Below are 27210 nucleotides of genomic sequence, written 5' to 3'. Positions count from 1 at the left end.
GTGTAAATCAGCAACTATCCTTAGTTATGGTAACTAGAAAATGACCTCTCCCCCAAAAGAAAGAAAAAGAAGAGAAGGATTGCTTCATGCTTTCCTAGCATTACTTATTTTTACTCTATTTTAGAATTGCTTAGAAAGTAAACTTTAGTATGGATATCAAAGAACTTGCAATGCTAGGAATTAACGAATAGCTGTATGAGTACTGTGTAAATACGAAAAAGAAGGCCATTTTTCTCTCTATTAACAGATATTCCAAATAAGTGTTAGGTTATTTTCTACAAAGTAGATATTCTGATGTTTTTTATTTTTAAGCAAAGACAAATTTAGTTAGCATTACTGTTATAATATTAAAGAATATATTCAATTAAATGCCATGACTGTGATACTTGATTTTTATTTTACATGGAAATGTATGTCTCAGATTTTCCTGAGGCATTTTAGAATTTCTTTGGCTTGAATCAGTTTTGGATGTTTCTTTTCTTCTCTTACTTATGTCCTACTAAAAATATTTTATTTCCAACTGTGTACATTAAAAATTTTTTTGATAAAATGTAGAGAATAAAGCAATAATGATCAGTACTTAGCTTTATCAAATCTTAACAATGGTCACATTTGCTTCAGGTTTTTTTTCTAAGTGAATATTACAAAAAGAATTGAAACCTTGCAAAAACCAGTTCTCTTTCCTCCCATTCTAAAGGTAATGTCTTCAAAGTAATCACCATTCTATGTGGGACATTTATTTCTCACGCACGTTTTATAATATAATTTCATACTCAGCATTAAAAAAACAACTTTTAAAACATTTGGGAATAATTTCAAACTTAGAAAAAGTTGCAAAAATAAAAATAGCTCACAGAATTCACTATTGGTAACATTTTATACACCCCGCCTTTTTTTACGTGAGCTTTCTCCCTCCCCTCCTTCCTCTCCCTTCCTTTCCCCACCCCACTCCCCTCCGTGTGTGTGATTACAAATTAATACACATTTATGTGTATATATATGCATATATGTAGAATATACACACATATATGTAATATTTTTACTGTATCATTTGAGGGTAAATTACGTGCTTCATGGCCCTTTACCCCCAAATACTTCAGTATGTATTCCCGTAGAATAGGGATCTTTTCTTATGTAACCATAGTAACAGTTACCATTTCATAAATTTAAATTAATGTAACATGTGTAATCTGCTTTCCATGTATCAATTTTGTTAGCTAAAATGATAATGTTCTCTATAGAATTTTTACCTTACTATACTAGGTCCAGTCTAGGGTAAATTATTGCTTTTAGTTGTCATTTAAGTTCTTAGAAGGAGTCACTTTTCCTATAATCCTGTTTTATTAGTTTCCTGGGGCTGCTGTGACAAAGTACTATAGACTGGGTGCCTTAAGCAATAGAAATTTATTATCTCACAGTTCTGGAAGCTAGAAGTATGAGATCAAGGTGTCAGCAGGATCATGCCCCCTCGAAGGCAGTGGGGAAGGATCTGTTCCAGGCCTGTCTCTCAGCTCTCAGTGTTTGGTGGTTCCTTGGCTTGTAGCAACAAACACCAGTCTTCATATGGTTTTCTCCCTGTGTGCATGTCCATTTCTGTGTCCAGATTTTCCTCCTTTTATAAGGAGAGTAGACATATTGAATTAGGGCTCACCCTAATGATTCCATTTTAACCTCATTACCTTTGTAAAGGCCTTCTCTCCAAATAAAGTGACATTCTACAGTACTGGGGGTTAGAACTCCTATATGTTTTAGGGGGGAATACAACTTAACCATTATCAACCACTTAACCTGTCTTTTCCAGAACATTCTTTAAAATTGTCTTTTTAATGATATCCTCTCAATTTTATTTTCATTAGACTACATTACAGTTATTCTATATACCAGAAAATTGTATATAATGGATTCTGATTCATCCCTCTTAGAAGTAAAATGGCATAAGCTGTGACCCAGATTCCTTGAAGAAATTTAATCTGCACCTCAGAAGCAGATCACTTGTATATATTTCTGGATCATCCTGAGAACATTTCATTCGGCATCATAGGAAATCATATAAAACAACTATTTTTCTTTATGCTATTTCAAGGTGCTTCTAAATTGTATACTCCCTAAATTGGAGACTCTTAAAAAAATTGCTTTTACCTTAGTGGTTACATATAGGCTTTTTGACTCGTAGCCTGACATACATGGTTCTTTACAATCTATCTGTGTACTTCCCCAAATTCATCTCTTGCAGAAGATAGTTTAGTCATACTGAACAACTTACACTGCTCTAAAAGTGCTGAGTTCTCTCACATTTTATAACCTACTTCTTTTGCTTGGAAACATTCCGCATTGCTCCTCCAACCAATACTTCTCCTTTCCCCCTTCTTTGTTCCCTTCCCCTAACCCCCAACCTTCACTTAGCTGATTTCTGCACATTTTTCAGAATTCCCTTGGGGAAGCTTTAATTATACCTCCATCCACACTCCACCACCACCAAAATACACCAACAGAGTCTGCCTTAGATGCTCCTCCTGTGTGTTCTTTTAGCTACACATGCACACTTCTAGCATTTTGATGGTCTTTCTATTTGCCTGTTTGCTCCACAAAATGTTGAGCCACTTGAGGACTGCTCTTATTTTTCTTTGCATCCCCAGGCCTATCACAATATCTGGCCCATAATGGGTACTGAGGGCATGTTTGCTATAAGAATGAATAAGAAATGGATGAGTCATTCAAAGGTATCAGGGAGAACCAAAATGCTTCAGGACAACAGTAGAACTTAGTGTTTTCTTTGAGGGCCAGCTCTGATCATTTTGCAGTGTCTGCCTGGAACATGCCGTCAATGATTAGTAGTTTCTGCCATGATCACAGGGGAGGGGAATTTAACCTTTAGCTTCTCTATGTCTCAAACCTGAGTACTAGTCCATTGGTTTGAGAGATCATATACAAGGCTGAGAGTCATGAAATAAGTTGCACAAAAGACTACATGCAGGGGCTTCCCTGGTGGCGCCGTGGTTGAGAGTCCGCCTGCCGATGCAGGGGACACGGGTTCGTGCCCCAGTCCGGGAAGATCCCACATGCCATGGAACGGCTGGGCCCGTGAGCCATGGCCGCTGAGCCTGCACGTCTGGAGCCTGTACTCTGCAACGGGAGAGGCCACAACAGTGAGAGGCCCGCGTACCGCAAAAAAAAAAATAAAACAAATCAAAAACATCTTGAAACAATTGAAAACGAAACCCAGTATATCAAAACTATGGGATGCAGCAAAAGCAGTTTTGAGAAGGATGTTTATAGTGATAAATGTCTTATTAAGAAAAAAGAATGCACTGGCATTTTTCACAGAACTAGAACAAAAAATCTCACAATTTGTATGGAAACACAAAAGACCCCGAATAGCCAAAGCAATCTTGAGAACGAAAAATGGAGCTGGAGGAATCAGGCTTCCTGACTTCAGACTATACTACAAAGCTACAGTAATCAAGACAGTATGGTACTGGCACAAAAACAGAAATATAGATCAATGGAACAGGATAGAAAGCCCAGAGATAAACCCACGCACATATGGTCACCTTATCTTTGACAAAGGAGGCAGAAATGTACAGTGGAGAAAGGACAGCCTCTTCAATAAGTGGTGCTGGGAAAACTGGACAGCTACATGTAAAAGTATGAGATTAGATCACTCCCTAACACCATACACAAAAATAAGCTCAAAATGGATTAAAGACCTAAATGTAAGGCCAGAAACTATCAAACTCTTAGAGGAAAACATAGGCAGAACACTCTATGACATAAATCACAGCAAGATCCTTTTTGACCCACCTCCTAGAGAAATGGAAATAAAAACAAAAGTAAACAAATGGGACCTAATGAAACTTAAAAGCTTTTGCGCAGCAAAGGAAACCATAAAGAAGACCAAAAGACAACCCTCAGAATGGGAGAAAATATTTGCAAATGAAGCAACTGACAAAGGATTAATCTCCAAAATTTATAAGCAGCTCATGCAGCTTAATAACAAAAGAACAAACAACCCAATCCAAAAATGGGCAGAAGACCTAAATAGACATTTCTCCAAAGAAGATATACAGAGTGCCAACAAACACATGAAAGAATGCTCAACATCACTAATCATTAGAGAAATGCAAATCAAAACTACAATGAGATATCATCTCACACCAGTCAGAATGGCCATCATCAAAAAATCTAGAAACAATAAATGCTGGAGAGGGTGTGGAGAAAAGGGAACCCTCTTACACTGTTGGTGGGAATGTAAATTGATACAGCCACTGTGGAGAACAGTATGGAGGTTCCTTAAAAAGCTACAAATAGAACTACCATATGACCCAGCAATCCCACTACTGGGCATATACCCTGAGAAAACCATAATTCAAAAAGAGTCATGTACCAAAATGTTCATTGCAGCTCTATTTACAATAGCCCAGAGATGGAAACAACCTAAGTGTCCATCATCGGATGAATGGATAAAGAAGATGTGGCACATATATACAATGGAATATTACTCAGCCATAAAAAGAGACGAAATTGAGCTATTTGTAATGAGGTGGATAGACCTAGAGTCTGTCATACAGAGTGAAGTAAGTCAGAAAGAGAGAGACAAATACCGTATGCTAACACATATATATGGAATTTAAGAAAAAAAAAATGTCATGAAAAACCTAGGGGTGAAACAGGAATAAAGACACAGACTTACTAGAGAATGGACTTGAGGCTATGGGGAGGGGGAAGGGTAAACGGTGACAAAGCAATAAAGAGGCATGGACATGTATACACTACCAAACGTAAGGTAGATAGCTAGTGGGAAGCAGCCGCATAGCACAGGGAGATCAGCTCGGTGCTTTGTGACCGCCTGGAGGGGTGGGATAGGGAGGGTGGGAGGGAGGGTGACGCAAGCAGGAAGAGATATGGGAACATATGTATATATATAACTGATTCATTTTGTTGTGAAGCTGAAACTAACATACCATTGTAAAGCAATTATGCTCCAATAAAGATGTTTAAAAAAAAAAAATTAGCATAAATGATGATAACGCATAAAATAAAAACTAAACACCTAACTGAAAAAAATAAAAAATAAAAAAAATAAAGAATATTGTCAAAGTGATTACTGACCAAGTGGATAATCCAACTAGGCTTACTCTAAGGGGCTTTAGGAACCTATAAATCAAAATTTTTAACATTTTTATTGTCTCTCCTACCCTCAGTGAGCATCTATGACTCTGAACCCCAGAAAATTTACTCATCCTTTCATGAATCTATCCATGGTCTCCCAAAATATGCTATAATTTGCACAAATTGTTCAGGATGCTATGCATTAGCATTCCCTCCACCAAAGCATAGCTTTACTGATTTAATACACTCCAGTAATATAACTTTTCACAACTGATTATTAAAATTTTTTCTTTAATTTAGAGACATTGGTCAAATAAATGAATTCAGAGCCTGGGGGAAAAGTGTCGATCTAATACCAATCTGCCTTTCAAAATTCCAAAAAGCATCAAAACAGCAGCCTGTGAACATTTTCAGTTTTAGGTTTCAGTCCTAAGAATACCAAATTTTGTGGAGATATATATATATATATATATATATATATATATATATATATATATTCATAGATATCATCCCAAATGGCATAAATCATCAACATTACTAAACTGATTGGCTTAATTCAAAGAACTATTATCTTCAGAATTTCATGTATTATTCTCAAAAATATAACTTTGGATACAAACTTTAATTAGAAGTTCTTTCAGACATAATGTCTTGCTTTATTTTCTACACATTAGAGTTTGGCTTAATTTAAATTTTTTTTTTGGTTTTTTGTTTGTTTGTTTTTTGGTTTTTTGGGGGTATGTGGGCCTTTCACTGTTGTGGCCTCTCCCGTTGCAGAGCACAGACTCCGGACACGCAGGCTCAGCGGCCATGGCTCACGGGCCCAGCCGCTCTGCGGCATGTGGTATCTTCCTGGACCGGGGCACGAACCGGTGTCCTCTGCTTCGGCAGGCGGACTCTCAACCACTGCGCCACCGGGGAAGCCCCTTAATTTAAATTTTATAAAATAAAATTTAGTAATGTACACTGAATTTTCATTTATATGTTCAGTTCATTGATTTATTCATTTCCTGTAAAGAATAAGAAATTTATACTTCTTGTTTGCAAAGTTATTCCCCAAAGATTCCACTACAAGCTCCAAGACAATAGAAACATTATTATTCTGATGTCTCAGTCATTGATGAGATGGCCTATTTCAAATTATTTGATGATTTTAAGTACTTCTATTAGTTCTATATTGTTTTGGCAAACCATAAAAAAAAAAAAAAAAAAAAAAAAAAAGAATGACCTCAAGTAAACAACTTAACTTTACACCTCAAAGAAATAGAAAATGAACAAACTAAGCCCCAAGTTAGCAGAAGTAAAAAAATAACAAAGATCAGAGAAGAAATAAATAAATTAGAGATCAGAAAGACAGTAGAAAAGATCAACAAAATTAGGAGATGGTTTTTTAAAAATATCAACAAAATTGACAAACCTGTAGCTAGACTTAATAAGAAGAAAAGAAGATACAAATAAGATTGGAGACCTTACAACCAATACCATTGAAATGCAAAAAATCATAAGAAACTATTGTAAATTATTATACACCAACAAATTTATAGTCTAGAAGAAATAGATAAAATATTTTTACAAACGTACAACTTGCCAACTAAATCATGAATAAATAGAAGATCTTAACAGACCAGTAATGATTAAGGAGTTTAAATCAGTAGTCAGAAACCTTTCAACAAAGAAAATCCCAAGACCTTATGGCTTTACTGGTGAATTCTACTAATACTAATACTTAAAGAAGAATTAAAATTAATTCTTTGCAAATTCTCCCAAAAAATTGAAGAGGAGGGAACACTTCCAAACTCATTTTGCAAGGCCAGCATTATCCTGATACCCAAGCCAGACATGGGTACAACAAAAAAAGAAAACTACAGGTCAGTATCCTTATTTGACAAAATCCAACATTCTTTTATGATAAAAACTGTCAACAAACTATGTATAGAAGGAATGTTCCCCACCATAATAAAGGCCAGATAGGAGAAGCCTACAGCCAACATCATAATCAGTGGTAAAAAACAAAGTGTTTCATCTAAGAACAGGAACAAGACAAGCGTGCTTACTCTCACCATTGCTATTTAACATAGTACTTCAAGGCCTAGCTAGAGCAATTAGGTGAGAAAAAGAAATGAAAAGTATCTAAATCAGAAAGGAAGAAGTAAAGTGACATCTCTGTTTGCAGATTTCACTATCACATTTAGAAAACCCTAAAAACCACACACACACACAGTTAGAACTAATAAATTCAGTAGTTGCAGGGTACAAAATCAATATACAGAAATCAGTTGTATTTCTATACACTAATAATGATATATCAGAAAGAGAAATTAAGGAAACAGTCCCATTTATAGTAGCATCAAAAAGATAAAATACTTAGGAATAAATTTAACCAAGGTGGTGAAAGAACTGTACACTGAAAACTGTTAAGACATTGATGGAAGAAACTGAGGAAGTCTAAAATAAATGGAGATATATCCTGTGTTCATGGATTAGAAGAATTAATATTGTTAAAATATCCATACTACCCAAAGTGTTCTATAGACTTAGTGCAATCTCTATTAAAATTTTATTGGTGTTTTTCACAGAAATGGAAAAATATAAACAATCCTAAAGTTCATATGGAACCACAGAAGACCCCAAATAACCAAAGTAATCTTGAGAAGAGCAAAGCTGGCAGCATCACACTTTATGATTTCAAACTCTGTTACAAAGCTGCAGTAATCAAAACAGTATGGTACTGGCATAAAAACACACACACACACATTGACCAATGGAACAGAATAGAGAGCCCAGATATAAACCCACTTGTATACAGTCTGTTAATCTTTGGCAAGGGTGCCAAGAATATAGCATGGTGGGGGAAGGATAGTCTCTTCCAAGTGGTATTGGGAAAACTGGTTATCCGCATGCAAAAGAATGAAACTCCTGTCTTACACTGGTCACAGAAATTAAGAAATGAATTTAAGACTTAAATGTGAGAAATGAAACTGTAAAACTTCTAGAAGATAATATAGGGGAAAAGCTCCTTGACATTGCTATTGTCAGTGATTTTTTGGATGTGACACCAAAAGCAAAAATAAACAAATGGGACTACATAAAACTAAAAAGCATCTGCACAGCCAAGGAAATAAACAAAATGAAAAGGTAACCTATGGAATGAGAGAAAATATTTTCAAATCATATATTTGAAAAGGGATTAATATCCATAATATGTAAGGAACTTATACAACTTAATTTTTTTAAAAACCTGATTCAAATATACGCAAAGGACCTGAATAGACATTTTTCCAAAGAAAACACACCAATGGTCAACAGGTACATGAAAAGTTGTTCAGCATCACTAATCATCCGGGAAATGCAAATCAGAACCATAATGTGATAATCACCTTACACCTGTCAAGGTGGTTTTATCAAAAAGACGATATAAAACAAGTGTTAGCCAGAATGTGGAGAAAAGAGAACCCTGTACATTGTTGATGGGAATATAAATTGGTATGGCCATTATGGAATATAATATGAAGTTTCCTCAAAATATTAAAAATAGAACTACCATATGATCCAACAATCCCACTTCTGAGTATATATCCAAATGATACAAAATCAGCATCTCAAAGAGATATGTGCATACCCATGTTCATTGCAACATTATTCACAATAGCCGAGATATGGAAACAACCTAAGTGTCCAGCAGTGGATGAACGGATGATATGGTATATGTACCATGGAATAGTATTGAGCCATGAGTGAGAAGGAAATCTTGCCATTTGCAACAATGAACCTAGAGAATATTACACGTAGTTAAATTAGCTAGGCAGAGACAGACAAATGTTGTATGATCTCACTTATATGTGGAATCTAAAAAAAAGTCAAACTCACAGAAACAGAATTGTGGTTACCAGTGTCTGGGGGTTAGAAGAGATGCAGAGATGCTGGTCAAAGGGTAGAAGCCTTTAGTTGTAAGATGAAAAGCTCTGAGGATCTAATGGACACCATAAAATGAAAACCTACAGTTAATACTATAGTTAATAATGCTGTGTTGTATAGTTGAAAATTGCTAGAAGAATAGACCTTAAGCATATACACACACAAAAACATGGTAGAACTATGTGAGGTGATAGATGTGTTGGTTAACCTCATTGAGGTAATAATCATTTCACAAAGTATACATATGTGATGTCATCACAGTGTATACTTTAAATATATACAGTTTTATTTATCAGTTGTACTTCAATAATGCTAAAAATTTTTGAAAATAAAATTGTTTATGTGTATGATATCTAAGCAGTTTAAAAATTATAAAGGAATATATGAACATCTTAATAGCTGATGTTTGGGTGTTTTGGTTTTTTTGGTTTTTTTTTTTAATTTATTCATTTTATTTACTTATGTTTGTCTGCATTGGGTCTTCGTTGCTACGGGTGGGTTTCTCATTGTGGTAGCACACAGGTTCAGCTGTTCCACGGCTGGGATCTTCCCAGACCAGGGCTTGAACCCATGTTCCCTGCATTGGCAGGCGGATTTTTAACCACTGTGCCACCAGGGAAGTCCCATGGGTGTTTTTGTTTTACTCTTTCCTTCTCAAATTTCTATAGTGAGTAGTTCTTGTTTTTAATAACAAAAACAAATACACTGTGTTTGGAATATGGTAATGTGTGGTGTATTGTACATTAGATAAAAGTTTAGTAATCTACAGGAAAATGTGTTGAGGGAAAAATTTTTTTCAATCACTCTAAAGAATCACCTACTAATAGAATACAAAGATTATTGGTTTATTTACTAAACAGAGATCGATTTAAAATGTCCCTTGCCCAGGCACTGACATTTGACAACTGCCATGTGAAATGAATAAACTTATAGTCTGGAAAATGTATGAAATGTTTAGGAAATTATGGGATTTTCTATATGGCTGTAGCATAGGTTTCTTGGGAAAGAATAGCCAAGGATGAGGCTTGAGAAGTAGGTTGAGGCCACATTTATGAAGAATTCTTTATACCTTGCTAAGGAGTTAGTATTTCATCTTATAGATAGTGAGGAACCACTCATGGAAGGGAGATAATTATGTTTATTCATTAGAAAGATAACAGTGTGGATTTCATACTAGACTTGGGAAAAAGTAGATACTGGAAAATCAGTTAGGAGGCTTAGTTAAAGGGAACTAAGGAAGAGATGATGATGACCGAAGTTAAAACAGTGGCAGAGGGGATAGAGAGGAGATTCTGAATATCTTAATAATAATAGACATAAGAGGAAGAAGTTGAAGATGATCTTGAGATTTTTAACTAAGGTTTTGGGGTAAATTATCTTATAAAATAAATATTACAGGAGGAGGAAGAAATAGGCTTTTTGAGAAAGATAAATTCAGTTTGTTTTAAACACATTATAGTTGAGATTATATTTTTAATATATATTTCAAAATATATTAAGGTAAGAAATTTTAATAAGTAATAAGATAAAAGATAGTTTTATTAAGTTACTTTTGAAATCCTGTTTTGTCTTAAAAGTACAGTAAACAATAATATTAGCATATAATTGATTAATTAGAACATCTTTTTCTGACTCCTCTGGTTCATTTTCACCACACTATTCTTTCTTATCTCTTATTTGGACTACCTAATAGCTTCCTTCTGGTTTCCCTACTCTTTATACATTTAATATGCCCCTGATAAATTTATCTTCCAAATGGACAGTGCAGTCATATTGTTCTCATGCATTTAAATCATGATTCTGAGTGTATAGTAGTGTTTATTCAGGTAACCCCTGGTCTCAGGTGGAATTCCTTCTTAGAGAATAACTCCCCACCAATCTCACTGTTAAGACCTCCACTACACATAGAAATTATGGTTGCAATATATTGTCACAGGAATTCTGTGTCTCAGACATTCTTTTTCAAATATCTCATACTGAGTGAGATCTGTTCCCTATAATTTCTTCCCATAGGTACTCCTTCTATCTCCAAGACCCTCCCCCCCGAAAAAGCAAATTTAAACCTCACTTTAGTCCTTCGGATATGTAATAAAATAAGCATGACTGCCAGGTCTTTTTTGTTTCTGTGAAATCCAGGTGTACTTTTTATTTATTTTATGACTCTCTTTACTCTACCATTTATTGAACCTACTGTTATTAACCATATTTTCCCTCCCTCTGATTACTTATAAATGGTGGCTTTAACTATATATGATTCACAGAATATTCATTGATCGACCTACGATGCTCATTCAAATAAATTTAAGTAACATAATAATCATATGTAATGGATTCCATATCAACTACCTCAGTAATTTTGTAAAATTATATGATAAATGCATCAACATGCATAATGTATATTTACTCATACTCAGAATATTAGGAGAGTAGTCCCAGGTTTTCAGTGTTAGCTAACTTGTGACCATGGTTAAGTTACTTAATTTCTCTTCACAGTAAATAAATAGTGGGTATTGAATCGGGAAAGTAGGTTTTAAGCATTATGCCAGATTTAGAATACATGTAATACTGAATGATCACATGGCCACTGAAGCAAGGGAATTGTGATGTAAAAGAAGATTAAATCTTCTCTACTGTGGTAACGTAAAATAATGACAGGTAATGCTTTTTTGATGTGGAAATGCACTCAGTAGAGAAAATTAATAGGTGAGCCCTATCTCTGAGTTTCTTACAAGGACATCTGAAGTTATTTATTACTCCTGTGAAAATGTGTTTGGCCTACTCTTTATGTAAAAGTGTCTGCAATTCATGAATTAAGTGTTTGTAATCTAGCACTGGTTGATTGAATCTGCATTTCAACTCCAAAGAAATTAGTGGTTATACACAACTTGAGATCGATGATGCCATAAGAGATATAAACTATGAAATCAGGGTCTGGAGTTGTAGAGGTGAAGGAGAAATATTTTATTATAATGCATGACTTGCTTGTAGGGAAAAGCATTTTAAAATATTTTCACACATTTCTTTCATCACTTCTAAAGTCCAGTGTTTCATTCAGCAAATATTTATTAGTCCTTACCAAGTTCCAAACACTATGCTTAATTCTGGGAACATAAAAAGATGAGTATGGTAAAATTCCTGCCCTGCAGGAACTCACTATTTAATAATGAAAATAATCATTAGAGAATGTGGTAAATTGGAGCATAGATGACAGAGCAACTAACTTCATTCAGAGGATGTAGATATTTTAGAGACATTTGAGCTGGGTATTGAAGGATTCTCTGTGTCATTCTAAGAAATACATGTTATGTTTGAGTGTAATTGATCTTTCAGGGCTTCCATCTGACCATATTGCCTTTTTAGACTTTGTATACATATCCTGTTTTTCTAAATATAACTATTTTTTTACTGCTGGTTTTATGCTTTACAGCTTTCATACAGACCAAAGAGTAGTTGTTTAAGTGGAAGTGGAAGGTTTCTTTCTTGGGTAAAGTCTAAGCCAGTAGGCAATCCAAGGAATTAGGGAAAATCTAATGTATTATGTCACTAAGCTCCTCCTGCCTTGTTCCGCTGTTGCCTCAGCTTTGTTCTTCTTTTGCAGTCACTTTTAATATTCACATTATAGCCCTTTGGAAAGAGGCAAGAGTAAGTTGAGAACAAGCAGCTTCTTTTTTAAAGGATGTGACTAGGAAATTGGGTACATCACTTCTGCTCACATCATAATTTCTAATGTAGTCACACGGTTACTCTTAGCTGCAAGGGAATTTGGGAAGTGTAATACCAAGCTGAGTTCCCTAAAACTGCAAGGGAGGATGGGTCTACTGCTAAATGTAATAAGGATAAAATACATAATGGGAGATAATTAGTAGTTAATGCTACAATAACAAATCAGGAAATTGATATTATAGAATATGCCAGAAGAAAATTCTGTTGTTTTTTTTTTACTTTTTTTTGAAAATTCTGGTTTTGACTTGGGAGGTTCTAATGTAATAATTTTTTTAGACTTGATACTATCACATTAGTTTATTAAAACTGTCTTCGTCATCCTTCGTGTTCCTTTCCCAATTTCACCTGAGAAGAATGAAGGCATTAATAGGTAAAAGAAATGGGCACCCAGTGGTAGGAAAAAAGAAGAAACTAAGAGAATAAACTTGTACTCCTTGAGGAGAGAGTTTTTATGTGTCTTCTATCCCATTCCCTGTGGAACAAGAACTATTTGTGGAAGGAAGGAGAGGTCAAGGGTTCTAGAGTAAGATCAGCAAAAAACAGGTCAGAAAGCTTTATTCACAGATAGCAGTAAGGCCACTCCTAAAATGAGTTTGCTTTGAACTTCAGGCAGTCCTCAGAGAGTAACAAAATTAGATAACAAAGGAGGGGAGTGTGTTGTGTCCACATGGCGGAGAATATGGTGTGGGGAGTAAGGCAGGTGTTCCCATAAGATTAGGTTACCATTTTCAGTTCTCAATAAAGATGATCTAATGTGCAGGAAGCCTATTCAAGAGATTAGTTAACCTTTTTCAGTTCTCAGAAAAGATAGGCAAAATATAAGTCCAGGGAAAGCATGTTCTGTGGTTTAATTTTATGAAGAAAATAGATGGGTTAGGCAAGTCCAGGGAAAGTATATTCTCTGGTTTTGTACTTATAAAAAAATAAGCTAACTTTTTAAAATGAGAGTTACAGAAAAAGCTTAACCCGTTACAGAAGGAACCCTCCTTTATTTGTGTGATAATCAAGCTATCAAAGTACAAGATGGAATTACCAGTCAGAATGCCTTGTAATGGCACTGAACTTTGTGCATTTCCAAGTGCTTGGAAGATTAGAAGTTCTCATCTGAATAAATAAACATTAGTTGCAGATATTCTGTACATCCTCATCCATTGACAAACATAAATTATCTAAACAAAAATAGAAATCCAGATCCTTGTATTTTCACAACAGATTCCCTGTCCCACGTTTATTGCCAACAACCCTGACAATATGTGCCATGGGAACTTGTTGGTGAATCCATTATTGATCCTGCTGCTTACAGTGGCTCAAGTAAGACTGCTGGTACCTGGGAGTGAGACTACTAGACACATTCATGGCTTGTCTCTAGAGTTTTGATTCCTCTTTTGATTCAGGTCATAAGAAAGCAAAATTCTGAACAGTATTATCTTAATCTCCCACGGAAATACTTCTTAATTTAAATCTTCCTAGCATTAAACTTACTGCTTCTCTAAAGGTGAATAAGAGACTCTTCTTAGGTTGCAAGTGATTCTTTGGAATCTTTCACAAAAAGTATAAACTAAAGATATAATTCCTTCTTCTGCATGTAACTATAATCTTCTTGAACCATGCTAATAGTTCCTTATATTTCTTTATTCATCCAACAATTACAGTGTCATATACCTTTCTAGGCTCTAGAACAGTGTTGTCTACTAAAATTTTCTATGATGGAAATCTGCACCAACCATTGTGACAGTCACTAGCCACATGTGGCTTTTGAGCACTTGAAATGTCATGAATATTTACTGAGGAACTGAATTTTTAAATTTTAACTAACTTAAATTTAAATAGCTACATTTAGCTAGTAGCTACTATATTGACAGTGCAGCTCTTATGATGTAATGGTTAAAAATAAAGTCCCTACCTTCTTGGAGTTTACACTTCTATGATATCCATAAACTAGCTTAAGCAACTTATGGTATATCACCTCACTTAATCCTCCAACAGCTTTTTAAAAAATGATACCACTTGTTTGGAAACTTTTCTTAGTGTTGTTTTTGTTGTTGTTGGGGGGTGGGGTTGCTGCATCAGGTCTTAGTTGCCCCAGGGCATGTGGGATCTTAGTTCCCCGACCAGGGATCGAACCCACATCCCCTGCATTGGAAGGTGGATTCTTTACCACTGGACCACCAGGGAAGTCCTGTTTGGAAACCTTTAATGACACTCCCTGCTATGAACCATATTGTTTCCCTCCGAAATTCGTATATGGTAGCCCTCCCCCTCCCCCATGTGACTCTATAAGTTATAGGACCTTTAAGGACGTGATTAAGGTTAAATAAGGTCATAAGGGTGGAACCTTGATCTAATAAAACTAGTGTCCTTATACAAGAATGAGTGACACCAAGAGATCACCCTCTCTCTGCCAGGGGAGGACATAGTAAGAAGTCTGCAAGTCCTATTAATGAGGAAGAGAGTTCTCACCAGAAACTAAACCCTGCCAAAACCTTATCTTAGACTTTCCAGCCTCCAGAACTTTGAGAACATAAATTTCTGTTGTTTGAGCCCCTCAATCCGATATTTTGTTATGGCAGCCTGAGTATACTAAGACACCCCCAATCTTCCTTTTCTATTGATACTTTAGTATCATGACTCTAGCTTCAGTATTTTCTATCGTCTAGTTGCAATAACTGTCAAATCTAATTTTCCTGTGGTAACTCTACAAAATATAGTTGCATGATCACTTCTGCTTCTTATATTTACATTATTTTCATGTCTTTGCCTTCTAAATAATTTTTATCCAAATGTTATTTATGGCTTAAGGACTATCTTAAATTTTACTTCCTTAAGGAAATTTTCTCCTACTCCATCCCTTCCCACCTTTTGAATTCCTATAGAATCTAGAACTTACAACTTAATCGATATTTCTTACTTTTCAGTTTGATTTCCTTAAATGTGTAAAATTCTTCTAGGGCTAGAATCTTACTTTTTTCATAACATCAATCTTAAGTTAGCTTAATTCTGATGAAGAAAAGAGAGAATTGACTTACTCTCAGGCCAAGGGAGTGTATTGAATCAATTACAAATTGCAGTTTATCCAATATATCAAACCTAGTAATTTGAAAAACTATTGTGTTTGGTAATCTTATCTTTGGATATTGTACTGAAATATTGAGCAGATGCTTATTTAAAAGAAGAAGTCTAACATTTTACCTTGCGATCTAAAACTATAGAAAGGTAATATAGATTGCCTTCTGAAAATATTTTGAACTTTTTAATGGCAGAAGGTGAATGAAAATAACATGAGAGAATATTATTTCAGAAGTTTCTTTAAAGATTTTCATGTTTCCAGTTTTTCACTTCTCTTTAGTGTCCAATATACCATATTGATTGGATTGTCATTAATAACTTATTGATATATATCCTTTTTAGTTTGTTAAATCATACTCTATGAAATAATGTTTAGAAAACATTAAGGAAATACAGTGTTAGAGAAAGGTATTCTAAGTATTTTTTTCTTCATTTTAAATATTTTTGAGTAGTGGTTAGATAGTTGTGAAGAATGCTGATTTTGATTATTGGAAAGGTAAACACTGAGAGTGTCTTAGTTATATGCCTTTTCAGCAGAGCTACTATTCCAGAGTTAAATCAATATTTAGTATAGTTTGGCAAACTAAATTTCAGTCTTTGCATCCTGGTTGAGGATTAGTAACTCACTGGCAGCAGAAAGATGGCAGTGTTATTTCCAGACAGTTTGTTCTTCTCAATATCAAGACAAGGCCTAGTTGGCCCTATGTGTCTAAAGCTGCCAGTTTTCCTGTGGCTTCTTTATTCCTTTATCCAGCTGCTACTCACTGCTATTGCCACATTTGCCCTCTGGCTCATGGGATTGAATGCTCAGCTTCCCCTGAGGCTACTGTTAATGCTTCCTTTTTACTCTATTGGCTGGAAATGCACTTGGCATCCTCAGTCTCAAACCTCTCCTCCCTCTTTTTCAACAGACACCAAGCACTTAAGTAGCACTTTCAGCCTCCACCAGTTATCAGTAGTAGCTTTCAACCCCTCATTTCTGATCTGGTAACTCAGCACACTGTCCCAAGAGAGCTTGAGTAAGCCAATTTGCCTCCTCTTCCCTCCTTCCTATGTCTGTTGGTCTTCCTTTTCTCTTTTACCTCTTTTTCCATTTCCTTGATTGCGGTTTTGTTTTTGTTTTACTCTCTGTATAATCCTTCTGATGATTTTTTTCTGTTTGCTTTTAGTACTGCAGATGCCACAGAGTTAGGCAAATATTTGAAGTAGAAAATAAAACATTAGTAAATTTTTTAAAATAAACAAGTTTGTACAATATTTTAACTGGATCAACTCAGAATTGTGTTTAGTTTTTTAATACCTTAGTCTACTTGCCCATGTATGGCTGTAATACAGATTCTGTATTATAAGTTTATTGGGTTGTGGGTATTTTTGTTTTTGCTTTTATATGCAGAGTTGTAGATTTTATATTTATTACAGGTCTACTTGTTCGAGACAAGTATATAATATATAATATAATATGGGAAAAGGTATTATTTCTACCAAGTGTTTCACAAGGAAAAGAAAAGCCATTTAGGTTTTTGTTTGTTTTCACCTAAAATGACTTGAATATGCAATTTGAGGGTTTTTTTAAACTAACTCCCTTCTGAATATTCTATGAATGTTAGCTTTTCATTTTTTATGTAATGGTTTGTAAACATCTTTTAGAAATTTATAATCTAAGACTTGTGACCCAAAGATTAGAAAATAAAGATAATACCTGTTAATCTGGGAATTAAGAATAATAACAGCACTCTGCAGGCCTCATTTATTAAATTCTGCAAAGGCTATCCAACTGTTCCAAATGTCTGCAAAATAAAAACATGAAAAATTCATATTGATGGTAATACACCTGGATGAGCCATTTAAGGCCTTATCCCCTTCTATCCTCACTTCCTTTCATTTTAATGCTTTCCTGTGGGAAAAAAACTTCAGATGAACTTTATGTTTTATAAAAATCTAACCAATTGTATATTCTTTTTCTATAACCTTTTTTAACCAAAATAAATATTGTTTTACTCTTCCTCCACAATTAAGTCTGCATCTTAAAGGTACAAAGTTTTTCTCATTATAATCCCCTAAACGTGTTCTTGTTTTTGTTTAGTTTTTAAGGTTTAATGTTGGGTTTATGTTTAAGGGAAGCATCAGCCCATAAGAAGGTAGTTGCCTTTTCTGAACCTTAAGAGTTGTGGCCACTCTGTTTCTATGCAGAGAAAAGGGAGTAGGGAGGGGCAGAAAGGAGAGGAGGATCTGCTTTATCACACTCCTAAGTAAGTATTCCCAGTTTAAAGATCTTTAGAAAATGTGTTGTATATATCAGTGTTTCATAGCCTTTTTAAAATTTTTTTTAACTTTTATTTATTATTTTTGAATTTTATTTATTTTTTTATACAGCAGGTCCTTATTAGTTATCCATTTTATACACATCAGTGTATACATGTTAATCTGAATCACCCAATTCATCACACCACCACCCCCACCCCACTGCGGTTTTCCCCACTTGGTGTCCATAGGTTTGTTCTCCACATCTGTGTCTCTATTAATGCCCTGCAAACCAGTTCATCTGTAGATTTTTCTAGGTTCCACATATATGTGTTAATGTACGATATTTGTTTTTCTCTTTCTGACTTACTTCACTCTGTATGACAGTCTCTAGATCCATCCACGTCTCTGCAAATGACCCAATTTCGTTCCTTTTTATGCCTGAGTAATATTCCACTGTATATATGTACCACATCTTCTTTATCCATTCGTCTGCCGATGGGCATTTAGGTTGCTTCCATGATCTGGCTATTGTAAATAGTGCTGCAGTGAACATTGGGGTGCATGTGTCTTTTTGAATTATGGTTTCCTCTGGGTATATGCCCAGTAGTGGGATTGCTGGCTCATCTGGTAATTCTATTTTCATTTTTTAAGGTACCTCCATACTGTTCTCCATAGTGACTGTATCAATTGACATTCCCAACACAGTGCAAGAGGGTTCACTTTTCTCCACACCCTCTCCAGCATTTGTTGTTTGTAGATTTTCTGATGATGCCCATTCTAACTGGTGTGAGATGATATACCTCATTGTAGTTTTGATTTGCATTTCTCTAGTAATTAGTGATGTTGAGCAGCTTTTCATGTACTTCTTGGCCATCTGTATGTTTTCTTTGGAGAAATGTCTATTGAGGTCTTCTGCCCATTTTTGGATTGGGTTGTTTGTTTTTTTAATATTGAGCTGCATGAGCTGTTTATATATTTTGGATATTAATCCTTTGTCCATTGATTCATTTGCAAATATTTTCTCCCATTCTGAGGGCTGTCTTTTCATCTTGTTTGTAGCTTGCTTTGCTGTGCAAAAGCTTGTAAGTTTCATTAGGTCCCATTTGTGTATTTTTGTTTTTATTTCCATTACTATAGGAGGTAGATCAAAAAAGATCTTGCTGTAATTTATGTCAAAGAGTGTTCTGCCTTTGTTTTCCTCTAAGAGATTTATAGTGTCCAGTCTTACATTTAGGTCTTTAATCCGTTTTGAGTTTATTTTTGTGTATGGTGTTAAGGAGTGTTCTAATTTCATTCTTTTACATGTGGCTGTCCAGTTTTCCCAGTACCACTTATTCAAGGGACTGTCTTTTCTCCGTTTTATATCCCTGCCTCCTTTGTCATAGATTAGTTGACCATAGGTGTGTGGGTTTATCTCTGGGCTTTCTATCCTGTTCCATTGATCTATATTTCTGTTTTAGTTCTAGTGCCATATTGCCTTGATTACTGTAGCTTTGTAGTATAGTCTGAAGTCTGGGAGTCTGATTCCTCCAGCTCTGTTTTTTTCCCTCAAGACCGCTTTGGCTATTTGAGGCCTTTTGTGTCTCCATACAAATTTTAAGATCTTTTGTTCTAGTTCTGTAAAAAATGCCATTGGTAATTTGATAGGAATTGCATTGAATCTGTAGATTGCTTTGGATAGTAGAGTCATTTTCACAATATTGATTCTTCCAATCCAAGAACATGGTATATCTCTCCTGCTGTTTGTATCATCTTTAATTTCTTTCATCAGTGTCTTATCGTTTTCTTCATACAGGTCTTTTGTCTCCCTAGGTAGGTTTATTCCTAGGTATTTTATTCTTTTTGTTGCAACAGTAAATGGGAGTATTTCCTTAATTTCTCTTTCAGATTTTTCATCATTAGTGTATAGGAATGCAAGAGATTTTGGTGCACTAACTTTGTATCCTGCAACATTACCAAATTAATTGATTAGCTCTAGTAGTTTCCTGGTGGCATCTTTAGGATTCTCTGTGTATAGTATCATGTCATCTGCAAACAGTGACAGTTTTACTTCTTCTTTTCTGATTTGTATTCCTTTTATTTCTTATTCTTCTCTGATTGCCATGGCTAGGACTTCCAAAACTATGTTGAATAAGAGTGGTGAGAGTGGGCATCCTTGTCTTGTTCCTGATCTTAGAGGAAATGCTTTCAGTTTTTCACCATTGAGTATGATGTTTGCTGTGGGTTTGTCATATATGGCCTTTATTGTGTTGAGGTAGGTTCCCTCTCTGCCCACTATCTGGAGAGTTTTTATCATAAATCGGAGTTGAATTTTGTCAAAAGCTTTTTCTGCATCTATTGAGATGATCATATGGTTTTTATTCTTCAATTTGTTAATATGGTGTATCACATTGATTGATTTGCGTATATTGAAGAATCCTTGCATCCCTGGGATAACTCCCACTTGATCATGGTGTGTGATCCTTTTAATGTGTTGTGGGATTCTGTTTGCTAGTATTTTGTTGAGGATTTTTGCATCTATATTCATCAGTGATATTGGTCTGTAATTTTCTTTTTTTGTAGTATCTTTGTCTGGTTTTGGTATCAGGGTGATGGTGGCCTCATAGAATGAGTTTGGTAGTGTTCCTTCCTTTGGAATTTTTTGGAAGAGTTTGAGAAGGATGGTTGTTAGCTCTTCTCTAAATGTTTGATAGAATTCACCTGTGAAGCCATCTGGTCCTGGACTTTTATTTATTGGAAGGTTTTTAATCACAGTTTCAATTTCCTTACTTGTGATTGGTCTATTCATATTTTCTATTTCTTCCTGGTTCAGTCTTGGAAGGTTATACCTTTCTAAGAATTTGTCCATTTCTTCCAGGTTGTCCATTTTTTTGGCATAGAGTTGCTTGTAGTAGTCTCTTAGGATACATTGTATTTCTGCAGTGTCTGTTGTAACTTGTCCTTTTTCATTTCTAATTTTATTGATTTGAATCCTCTCCCTCTTTTTCTTTTTTAAATTTATTTATTTACTTATGGCTGTGTTGGGTCCTTGTTGCTGCGTGTGGGCTTTCCCTAGTTGCGGTGACCAGGGACCACTCCTCATTGCAGTGCGCGGGCTTCTCACTGAGGTGGCTTCTCTTGTTGCGGAGCACGGGCTCTAGGTATGCGGGCCTCAGTAGTTGTGGTGCACGGGCTTAGCTGCTCCGCGGCATGTGGGATCATCCCGGACCAGGGCTCAAACCTGTGTGCCCTGCACTGGCAGGTGGACTTCCAACCACTGCACCATCAGGGAAGTCCCTCCCTGTTTTTCTTGATGGGTCTGGCTAATGGTTTGTCAATTTTGTTTATCTTCTCAAAGAACCAGCTTTTAGTTTTATTGATCTTTGCTTTTCTTTTCTTTGTTTCTATTTCATTTATTTGTGCTCTGATCTTTATGATTTCTTTCCTTCTACTAACTTTGGGTTTTGTTTGTTCTTCTTTCCCTAGTTCCTTTAGGTGTAAGGTCAGATTGTTTATTTGAGATTTTTCTTGTTTCTTTAGGTACGCTTGTATTGCTGTAATCTTCCCTCTTAGAACTGCTTTTGCTGTATCCCATAGGTTTTGGATCCTTGTGTTTTCGCTGTCATTTGTCTCTAGGTATTTTTTGATTTCCTCTTTGATTTCTTCAGTGATCTCTTGGTTATTGTTTAGCCTCCATGCGTTTGTGTTTTTTACATTTTTTTCCCCAGTAATTGATTTCTAATCTCATAGCGTTGTGGTCAGAAAAAATGCTTGATATGATTTCAATTTTCTTAAATTTACTGAGTCTTGATTCGTGACCCAAGATGTGATCTATCCTGGAGAATATTCCATGCACACTTGAGAAGAAAGTGTAATCTGCTGTTTTTGGATGGAATGTCCTATAAATATCAGTTAAATCTGTCTGGTCTGTTGTGTCATTTAAAGCTTGTGTTTTCTTATTAATTTTCTGTTTGGATGATCTGTTGTACACTCATTGGTGTAAGTGAGGTGTTAAAGTCCCCCAGTATTATTGTGTTACTGTCGATTTCCTCTTTTATAGCTGTTAGCAGTTGCCTTATGTATTAAGGTGCTCCTATGTTTGGTGCATATATATTTATAATTGTTATGTCTTCTTCTTGGATTGATCCCTTGATCATTATGTAGTGTCCTTCTTTGTCTGTTGTAATAGTCTTTCTTTTAAAGTCTATTTTGTCTGATATGAGAATTGCTACTCCAGCTTTCTTTTGATTTCCATTTGCATGGAATATCTTTTTCCATCCCCTCACTTTCAGTCTGTATGTGTCCCTAGGTCTGAAGTTTGTCTCTTGTAGACAGCATATTTTTGGGTCTTGTTTTTGTATCCATTCAGGAAGCCTGTGTCTTTTGGTTGGAGCATTTAATCCGTTCTCGTTTAAGGTAATTATCAGTACCTATGTTCCTGTTACCATTTTCTTAATTGTTTTGGGTTTGTTTTTTTAGATCCTTTTCTTCTCTTGTGTTTCCCACTTAGAGAAGTTCCTTTAGCATTTGTTGTAGAGCTGATTTGGTGGTGCTGAATTCTCTTAGCTTTTGCTTGTCTGTAAAGCTTTTGATTTCTCCATCAAATCTGAATGAGATCATTGCTGGGTAAAGTAATCTTGGTTGTAGTTTCTTCCCTTTCATCACTTTAAATAGGTCATGCCACTCCCTTCTGGCTGAGTTTCTGCTGAGAAATCAGCTGTTAACCTTATGGGAGTTCCCTTGTATGTTATTTGTCAATTTTCCCTTGCTACTTTAAGTAATTTTTCTTTGTCTTTAATTTTGCCAGCTTTATTACTATGAGTCTCGGCATCTTTCTCCTTGCGTTTATCCTGCGTGGGACTCTCTGCACTTCCAGGACTTGGGTGGCAATTTCCTCTCCAATGTTACAGAAGTTTTCAACTATAATCTCTTCAAATATTTTCTCTGGACCTTTCTCTCTCTCTTCTCCTCTGGGACCGCTATAATGCGAATGTTGTTGCATTTAATGTTGTCTCAGCGGTCTCGTAGACTGTCTTCATTTCTTTTCATTCTTTTTTCTTTATTCTGTTCTGCAGCAGTGAATTCCACCGTTCTGTCTTCCAGGTCACGTATCCGTTCTTCTGCCTCAGTTAATCTGCTATTGATTCCTTCTAGTGTATTTTTCATTTCAGTTATTGTATTATTCATCTCTGTATGTTTGTTCTTTAATTCTTCTAGGTCTTTGTTAAATATTTCTTGCATCTTCTCGATCTTTGCCTCCATTCTTTTTCCGAGGTCCTGGATCATCTTCACTATCATTATTCTGAATTCTTTTTCTGGAAGGTTGCCTATCTCCACTTCATCTAGTTGTTTTTCTGGGATTTTATCTTGTTCCTTCATCTCGTACATAGCCCTCTGCCTTTTCATCTTGTCTATCTTTCTGTGAATGTGGTTTTTGTTCCACAGGCTGCAGGATTGTTGTTCTTCTTGCTTCTGCTGTCTGTCCTCTGGTGGAAGAGGCTATCTAAGAGGCTTGTGCAAGTTTCCTGATGGAGGGACTGCTGGTGGGTAGAGCTGGGTGTTTCTCTGGTGAGCAGAGCCCAGTAAAACTTTAATCTGTTTGTTTGCTGACTGGTAGGGCTGGGTTCCCTCCCTGTTGGTTGTTTGGCATAAGGCGACCCAACACTGGAGCCCTGGCTCTTGAGTGGAGCTAATGGCAGACTTTGGGAGGGCTCACACCACAGAGTACTTCCCAGAACGTCTGATGCCAGTGTCCTTGTCCCTTGGTGAGCTGCAGCTGCCTCCAGGCTCTGCAGGAGACCCTCCAACACTAGCAGGTATGTCTGGTTCAGTCTCCTATGGGTCACTGCTCCTTCCCCTGAGTCTCGACGTGCACACTATTTTGCGTGTGCCCTCCTAGAGTGGAGTCTCTGTTTCCCCCAATCCTGTTGAAGTCCTGCAGTCAAATCCCACTAGCCTTCAAATTCTGATTCTCTAGGAATTCCACCTCCTGTTGCTGGACCCCCAGGTTGGGAAGCCTGACATGGGACTCAGAACCTTCACTCCAGTGGGTGGACTTATGTGGTATAAGTGTTCTCCAGTCTGTGAGTCACCCACCCAGCAGTTATGGGATTTGATTTTGTTTTGATTGCGCCCCTCCTACCATCTCACTGCAGCTTCTCCTTTGTCTTTGGATGTGGGGTATCTTTTTTGGTGAGTTCCGGTGTCTTCCTGTTGATGATTGTTCAGCAGTTAGTTGTGATTCCAGTGCTCTCGCAAGAGGGAGTGAGAGCACGTCCTTCTACTCTGCCATCTTGAACCAATCTCCACCAATTTTACTTTAAAAAAAAAATACGGGTGGGCTGGGGAATTGCCACACAGGGTGGAAAGAAGCATAAGAGTGGCTCAGGTGGTTTCAACGATCCTCAGAGAAGTTCTTAGAGACTCTAGTCCAACCAGGTCATCATTACCATTCTGGGTCTGGCAGAAAAACCACAGTACCCAGATAGAAGGCATGCTACTCGCCACTTCTTGTCACAGCTTGTTGATGAAGTGGCAGGAACCATTACCTGGGCATCCCAGCTATCCCAACAGCACTTCTCCAAGAGGAGAACTCCAAACTTTAGGCCTTCAGCCACCAGGCTAGCCCTGAATCTCTGTGAAGGGGCACTGCCCCAGCTGGGCTTCCAAAGCTCTCAAGCTTTATTCAAAAATAACACACCAGTGAACATCTTAAGCCCCCTCGAGGTGCTGTGGACCCTCCTTTGAGAATCAGGGGCCTGGGAAGAAACCAATGAGTTAGCAGAAGCCAGGGCGACTACCAGACGAGTCCCCCCTTCCCTGGGCTGGGTCAGTTCCAAGCAATGGAGTCACAGAGACATCAGAAACTCTAGTCTGTAATGATAGTTCATCCTGCTTAGCCCAAGACTTCGGTCCCCTATTGTCCAGCACGGCCCTGAGGTACCTGTACACCGGCAGCTGTGCAAAGATGGCGCAGACAGTTGCCTTCCCTTTGTTGGAAGGTTTCACAGCGGCCTCCAGGTGGACCCCAAAGCCACCATCTTCACCATCCACAAGTTCACTGCACAAACAGCTCACAGCCTTTCAAATAGGTATAAAAACTGCACCACTGTTTTAGTGTTTGCATTAAGGAAACAATAAACAATGGCTATCTTATTATAATAAATTGAATATACTTTTTAAGCTACACATATGATCCCTGCCAGACTGTAATGCCACACACACACCCTTTCCACTACCCATAAGGCAGATGGGTAGCTATTGACAATTTTAGCATTTAGAAATTCTTTTTGGTAGTCTTTTTTTTAATTTTTGAAATCATTTATTTATTTACTATTTCTGGCTGCGTTGGGTCTTCGTTGCTGTGCGCGGGCTTTCTCTAGTTGCGGTGAGCAGGGGCTGCTCTTCATTGCGGAGCACAGGCTGTATGTGTGTGGGCTTCAGTAGTTGTGATGCACGGGTTTCTCATTCTGGTGGTTTTTCTTGTTGTGGAGCATGGGCTCTAGGCACATGGGCTTCAGTAGTTGTGGCAGTTGGCTCAATAGTTGTGGCGCATGGGCTTAGTTGCTCCGTGGCATGTGGGATCTCCCCAGACCAGGGCTTGAACCCATGTCCCCTGCACTGGCAGGTGGATTCTTAACCACTGCGCCATCAGGGAAGCCCCTTGATAGTGTCTTGCTCTAATTTAAGCGCACTTAAAAAAATTCTGCCATCAGGAAGGTAACAGTTGCTACCTACATTTTGTTAAGCTTGTGTGCTGCAAATACATAGAATACAATAACGATGCTCTTGGTCCTTCATATACATTTTATTCATATACATTGCCCTACAAGAGTTATATGATACCTGGATGGCAAACTTCTATACATTATATAAGTGCTTCATGTCCTCAAAGCTTTTAAGTTACCTATAGAAAATTGACCAAGAAATAATTCTTATTTTAAGTAATTTTTCATTTGGTGGCATCAGTAAGTGATTTTTTAAAGATCAGTGTACTTTTTTAGTACCACTTTAAGCAATACTGTCCAATTTCTGCATGCAGTACTCCTTGCTTATGTTCATATAATCATCCATAAGACATAGTAATTTGAAATGAGTTACTAAGTATTCTTTGTCTGGATGCATCTAAAAACAGAAATAGATATCCATAGACCTGGTGAAAGCTGAAGTAGAGTTTGTATAGATATTACAAATACAAATCATCTTGGCATATTTCAGTACTTGTTTACCATTATTTTGACTGCCCATAACAGTTTTGCTATTCATTTCTATATTTGTTGTTGTCATCAGTAGGTTGGTCTCTGAACATTAGAAATTTTTATTGTGTCAGTAGTTTAGGCCATATTTTCCATTTTTATTACTTTCTACTATATTCTTTTTTAAGACCCAATTTAATGTCTACTCTTGACTTTTGAGGGTCTATGTTAATTTAAATTTAGTTAATCAGCTATCTTAGAAACTATTGGATTAATTTGCCTTGAAAAAAATCACAAAACCTTGTTCATATTTACAACTTAACTTTTCAGAGCCACAATCCTTTGGCCTCAGAGAGGGGCTTTCTCCTGTCATTCCAGTTGTCTGTATGTATCCTCTTTCTTAAGCAGTTTTCTAGCAAATCTCTGGTGGCATGAAACAAGACTTCAAGGCTACTTTCTTGCTTTAGCACCCTTAAACTTAGTTAAAATTAGTTGCCTTCAATTCTTTATCTGTAAATTATATATTTGTGTATTATGTTATTTTTTATTTTTCTCATTGAGAATTGTTATTTTTGGAACTTCCATAGAGACAGAACATGAAACAACCTGAATTGTCTGCAAAATAGATCATAGATGATCAAGTGTTTGACTAATTTTAAACGATTAAGCAGAGAAGAGTATGTATATTCATGTCTATCAGAAGTACAAAAAACTACCACCTCTTCGGTAACGTTTTGCCGTTATCAATCTGCCATCATTTGAGAACTTTCCCTTTTTTGCACCCCGTGTATCATCAGTGATGTTCTTAAGTGCTTGAGGAACTATGGATTTTATAGCTGATAGACATGTGGTATCTACATATTTTCTCCCTATCTTTACTCTTTTTTATTTTCTCTGCTTGAACCAGGAATAAATAGGAATAAAAGTGGTAAATCACACCAGTTAGACAATGTTTGTTTTTTTAAAATGATACCAAAAA

General features: G+C 36.4%; 1 protein-coding gene and 1 non-coding gene across 5 annotated transcripts in view; one reads left to right on the top strand and one right to left on the bottom strand.

Moving 5' to 3' along the window:
• Positions 1–27210, top strand: part of LRBA (LPS responsive beige-like anchor protein) — a 728899-nt gene that overhangs the window by 592021 nt on the left and 109668 nt on the right. The window lies entirely within an intron of this gene.
• Positions 24411–24493, bottom strand: LOC125964357 (small nucleolar RNA ZL8). Its single transcript, XR_007477327.1, has one exon. It is a non-coding gene; the product is annotated as a small nucleolar RNA ZL8 (small nucleolar RNA).

This window comes from Orcinus orca, chromosome 4 (genome assembly GCF_937001465.1).
Source record: "Orcinus orca chromosome 4, mOrcOrc1.1, whole genome shotgun sequence".
In the NCBI taxonomy this organism is placed as follows: Eukaryota; Metazoa; Chordata; class Mammalia; order Artiodactyla; family Delphinidae; genus Orcinus; species Orcinus orca.
This window is presented reverse-complemented; position numbering and strand designations above follow the sequence as displayed.